The following is a 6,529-nucleotide window of genomic DNA, read 5'->3' as shown; positions in this document are numbered from 1 at the left end:
TGAAGCTCACTGCGATGATAACTCTGGTCACATCCGCCATCTTGCGTACATGAGCTCTGGGAAGGATGTCGGCCTTCTGCTCAACACCCAACTGATTTATCTCAAATCTCATCTCCTTGAGAACCTGATCAAGTTTCACACTCCATGCTCTGGATGCCTGGCGTAACACATGCAACGTCTTGTGTAACACACACACTCGATCCTCTTCTCTTTTCTTCTCAGAACCAGTCGGTCTATCTACAAGCTCCCATATCTTGTTTCTTGTGATAGACTCCAACTCGTCTTCCATAACTTCAACCCAGTCTTCTTCACAAGATAGGTTGAACTCATCTGAGGCAATCTCTCCTCCTCTATCGGTGCATCCTAGATTGAACACATCTGAGGCAACCTCTCCTCCTCTATCGGTGCAACCTAGATTGAACATAGCTGAGGCACGCTCTCCTCCTCTATCGGTGTGAAATCTTTTGAACCGATAGAATGCCTCACCATTATCTGCTGGCGTTGGTGGTGCACTTATTCCACACAAATCTCCAAGCAATAATCCTAATGGCTTTGATGTACAAACCATGGCCTTAGTCGGGAATGAATCTCTGATTTGCTTCCCTGTGAAACATGTGTCACACACGCCTTCTTCGTGTGTTATACTCGGGAATGAGTGTCTCGTTTGCTTCCTTGTGAGACATGTGTCACACACGCCTTCTTCGTGTGTTACACTCTGCATTCCTACGACCATCTCTTTTCTTACCATGTTCATCACTCCATTGCATATATGTCCTTGTCGAGCATGCCACCTCCATGTAGCATCATCGTCCCTGACATGTAAACATTCCGGGTAGCTTATCTCCATAGGGGTCTTGTAGAGACGGTTTGGAGATCTTGTCACACAAACTAGCAACCTTCCATGCGAATCTGTGAGCGTTAAGTAGACATCTTTCATGTTAACCTCACATCCGTTCTCTGTTGCTTGCCCAAGACTCAATATATTGTGCTTCAGATCGGGTATGTAGTATATGTCCTTGAGTGCCTTCTTCTCTCCAGTCTTGCACACAAAAGTAACCACACCCTTTCCTACAATGTCAACACACGATCCATCACCAAGCTTCACCTTCCCTTTAGTGTTGAGATTCAAACTCGAAAAGAACTCCTTATTCCCTGTCATGTGATTGCTCGCTCCATTATCCAAATACCAGACACTTGCATCGCCTTTGTTGATATCAAGATTCTTCGGAATCACCTTATCTTCGTTCAAAAACACCACCTCGTGTACATAGAGTGCATCGGCCTCTTCTGTCTCGTTTAGGTTGGTTTCTTGATCCTTCTCTGACTTCTCGGGACAGACAGTTGCGTAGTGACCAGGCTTGTCACATCTCCAACATATCAGCTTTGAGCGATTCTTTTCCGAGTTGTTATCTTCGGTGTGTGACGCACGGTTTTGGTTGTGTGACCTACCTCGACCTCTGCCTCTACCGTTCCTTCCTCTTCCTCTACCACGAGAATTCTCATAGCCCCTCTGACTATGCTCTTCATTGTTCGAAAACATTAGCTTCCCTTGGTCTTCTTTCTGAGTTTCTTCTCCTACACGCTCCTCGTACGCCTTAAGCCTTCCAACTATGTCTTCAAACCCCGTCGAGTTGAGATCTAGGACTTGCTCAAGTGATGCTACGATCTGGATATACTTGTGTCTTGGAAGACCCTTCAAGAACTTCTTGACCATCTTGGATTCTTCTATGTTTTCCCCCAAAGGGGTTGCTTTGGATGATAGGCCCGATATCTTCCCCGCGAAGTCATCGACCGTATCTGAATCATCCATCTTCAACCTGTCAAACTCCGCCATCAACGTCTGAAGTCTCGCCTCCCTTACACGATCAGCTCCTAGGTGTCGCGACTTGATGGCGTTCCAGATCTCTTTTGATGCGGTTTGTTCTCCCACCTGGAGAATCAATGTTTCGGGAACAGATTGAAACAAAAGAGCTATCGCAACATCGTTCTTCTTTTGATCATCTGAACCGGGTTCGATTGTGTCCCACACTTCATGAACACGTAGTAGAACCTTCATCCTCATCGACCAAACTGTGTAGTTTGTCGATGACAACATCGGACATTGGATGGATGTAGATCCAAAGTCCTTCGTGCGTGGAGCCCTAGTCACGTCAGCCATCTTGCCGTCGCGATCTCTTGTTCACAAGCACCAGGATCTTAAGCTACAACTTAAGCTTAGATCGAGTCTCCAACCTGAGGCTCTGATACCAATTCAGATCTCTTAGAAACACAAAGAGTTATAAGAACAACTTTTCTTATTAGCTTTAGAAACTACTCAAAACTAAAGCTCTCAATATGTTTCTCTTAGATCATATGGAACACCTCTCCATTAGACCTATATTTATATGAAAGACAATTCCCTTTAACATGTGGGATATGGAAAACACAACCTAACCTAAATAGAAACTTCCTTTTCCTATTTCTAGGTTTCCTTATTGTGTTTATCTTAACATATTAAACATCTAATAATATGTTAAGTTTCCACAAGCTTGGAATTATCCAACATTCACCCCCTTAATTCCAACTTGAATTAGGGAGATCAATTTCTTGAACTCCGATTAAGCTCCTCATTTGCTTGAACTCAATCATCAAGTAATCATCCTCCACCACACCATGGTGTGCGAATCCACCCATTGAATTCACATCTTTCTCAAGGTTAGACCGGATGCTCTCCTTGCTTCCGTACCGCTTCTTCTTAGAATCGGCCCAGTTCTTGTAGAACTTTCTCATGACCTCTTCACTTAAGTTGCGATGAGTCTTGTGGCTGAAGCTCACTGCGATGATAACTCTGGTCACATCCGCCATCTTGCGTACATGAGCTCTGGGAAGGATGTCGGCCTTCTGCTCAACACCCAACTGATTTATCTCAAATCTCATCTCCTTGAGAACCTGATCAAGTTTCACACTCCATGCTCTGGATGCCTGGCGTAACACATGCAACGTCTTGTGTAACACACACACTCGATCCTCTTCTCTTTTCTTCTCAGAACCAGTCGGTCTATCTACAAGCTCCCATATCTTGTTTCTTGTGATAGACTCCAACTCGTCTTCCATAACTTCAACCCAGTCTTCTTCACAAGATAGGTTGAACTCATCTGAGGCAATCTCTCCTCCTCTATCGGTGCATCCTAGATTGAACACATCTGAGGCAACCTAAATGAGAGATGTCAATCAAAGTCCCACATTGGATAATTAGACAAGGAGTGTCTAATATATAAAGAGATGTCCAACTCTAATAGTATGAGGCCTTTTGGGAAGGAAACCAAAAGTAAATCCATGCGGACCAGTTTCTAAGGCCCAAAGTGGACAATATCGTACTAATAAGATAAGATAGAGTTGGACACGGGATTTCACAATCCCAACAATTGGTATCAGAGCGGTTGACAATAAATCTGCAAGAAGACCAAAATACCCTTCGAGTAGGAACGGGACCCTTCAAGGTGGTAAGGGAGGTTCGGCAGAGATTAGTCAGAAGATCCTGGAATTGTGGGAAGAACATTCTCAAAGCAACTCAAAGTAACCTTGCGACTAAGGGTGTCGAATGTCGAAGATGCGACAAGGCACCGAGATGATTCGCTAGAGGAAAAAGGGCACAAGGTGTGTGGTCCTTAGCTTGAGGGGGAGAATGAGAGATGTCAATCAAAGTCCCACATTGGATAATTAGACAAGGAGTGTCTAATATATAAAGAGATGTCCAACTCTAATAGTATGAGGCCTTTTGGGAAGGAAACCAAAAGTAAATCCATGCGGACCAGTTTCTAAGGCCCAAAGTGGACAATATCGTACTAATAAGATAAGATAGAGTTGGACACGGGATTTCACAATCCCAACAATAGCTGCCCAAGAGACGCCCTAAAACTCGGAGATTGCGCCAAAATTCTAGACGGTGCAGTCGGAACTGTCATCGGAAACCCACCAGACACACCTTGCTGCTCATTCCTTCAAGGGCTCGTCGACCTTGAAGCTGCCGTTTGTCTTTGTACCGCCATTAAAGCTAACATTCTGGGGATTGACATTGATATTCCTATCTCCTTGAGTTTGCTCATCAATACTTGCGGCAAAAAGCTTCCCTCTGATTTTATTTGTGCCTGATGAGTGTAACTGCATGAGAGATCCAGTAGTTTGATTTGTTTGTACTTTTTTTCTTCTGTTTGTTTAGTCGGTCCTCGTCTAATTCAGTCCGCAAGTTGTTTTTGGTTTTTGTCTAAGAGTTTCGTACTTTCGTTGATGTAAGATTTTATATGTTTCATGCTATTAGTTCACATGTGTTAACGGCGGCGTGCAACTACGTATTCCGATAGCTTAAATTTCCAACTAAATACCATATTCCATTTTGACAACATGATTATCCGATAAACTCAACAATATCGAACTGAAAAAATCGAACTGGATTTGTGATGAGCACGAAACATTCAAAATTTTCTTCGAAAAATTCAATCATCCATCGTTTTAAATGCATTCGTTCAGGAATCAGGATCCTCACTAATAGGAACAGAACAGACTGGTTTAGTTATGAACATTATCAATGTTAGTCAAGATTCTGAACCGATTATTTGTATTAATCTTGGGTCGGCAATTATATACAGTATAATATCTATTTACCAAAGCAGAGCCATACATATACATTTTACATTAACAATCAAATCAAAGTACAATGTACATATGAATAGTGGAGATTAAAAATTATTGCAACTCGGTATTAAAATAGGAAATGGGAACCCGTGACACGACACATCTGCGTATGTCACCTCCTAAAGAAGTAAATGATAATGAAGTGTATTGTACGTACATGCATGGCTAGATTTTTAATCGCCCCTTGTTGCATTATAAATAAATCGACAAATAGTAAAATAAGTGAAATTCTGATAACCTAAAATGTTGATAATCAAGATGATAATCAAAGTTGCACATCATTTTGAAAACATTTCATAATTCGTAATTCGTATAAATCCAACGTTTTATACTTTCAAAATGTCTATCATGAATGGCGACGTTATACATGAACAACAACAAAAATCTGTAAGTAATGGAATTTTGAATTTAATTTTAAAATTGTCTTTTGGCTTAGATCATATATAAAGTGAATTAGAGCCCTTATTAATTATCATTTGATCCAGCAAATAAATATATATAACCACTTTTAAAGGAATTAATTTTCAGAGATTTATATGCATAGACCGGATGGCATCACAATAGTTTATGGACGATTGAGTCGTATTAAAATATAAAATTCTCTTCAAGAAAACATATGTCTAACTTTTTCGCAGACTTCAGAATTTGTTTTAAGTTTCGAGTATAAATTCGATGTAAACTCATATGTTGATTGTTTGTGGTTTTTAAATTGGTTTTTGGTTTTAGTTTTTTTTTTTAAAAATTATTTTTTAGACAATCAAGTTTTTAGATAAATAGATTTCCTATAATCTAGGGAAACTAGTTTTTTCAAATAACTATTTTTTCAAAAAATACCAAAATCCAAGTTTTTTGTGGTTTTTGTCAAAATCTACATTAATTTATTAATTTAATTTTGTGTAAAGTTTACATGTTTTGTTGATAAATATATTGCTATTATTTATTGAAAATTTCTGATATGTTCTTTTAGTAATTTAAGTTTGTGTAAAATAATAAATGTTTCAGCTAAAACTTCTTAAAAATAACATAAAAATTAAAAGAAACATTAATTAAATTTTAGAAAAAAAATAGTTTAAAAAAAAATCAGAATTTAGAAACAAAACAAATCTAAAATCAATTATAAAATTCCAGAATAAACATTTTATTTTTCAGAATAAACATTTTGTTTTTCAGAATAAACATTTGAATTTTAATAAATTTAATTTTATTAATTTTAAAAGAAAAATCCAGAAACTAAAAACCAAAATCTAAAACAACCATTCATGTTTTTCGAAAAATTAAAATCTATTGCAAAATTAAAAACCAAAATCTAAAAACCAAAAACCAAAAACTAGTAAAACAATGATCACCTCATTTTAAAAGATTTTGATACAAAACGTGAAGATTGATTTGGCCCATTAATAAATATTTAGCCCACTAACTGCTACTTTACATGGCCCATAAATAATGGGTTCGGTCAATTTTATAGATACAATTTAAAACCGCAAATGGAATTTGAGATGCGAAAACTCGATCAAGGTTTTACGTTGTAACCAGTTGGTTGTAACATTAAAAGTTTACTAAACTAATATCCTTTTTTTTTTGTCAAAGTAGTAAACTAATATCTTCCATATGAAATCTAACATTATTTGCTAAAATAATATATCCATATATGTATATATCAAGTTCATGTTTCATTGACGACATTTATTTTCTTGGGCGTCATTGTGAAATGGAAATCTGATATTTCAACGACATTGAAATGTTTATGTAATTGTAGAAACTTTTAATTAATTTTATAACGTTGAAATGTCTATGTAATGTGATCTTCTGGCTAATGTCTCTTGGATAACTCCTCGAAGCGTAAATGGGGTTGCGCGAC

This window comes from Brassica napus, chromosome A8, assembly GCF_020379485.1.
Source record: "Brassica napus cultivar Da-Ae chromosome A8, Da-Ae, whole genome shotgun sequence".
Classification (NCBI taxonomy): domain Eukaryota; kingdom Viridiplantae; phylum Streptophyta; class Magnoliopsida; order Brassicales; family Brassicaceae; genus Brassica; species Brassica napus.
The sequence above is the reverse complement of the archived record's forward strand: the minus strand, read 5'-3'. Positions refer to the sequence as shown.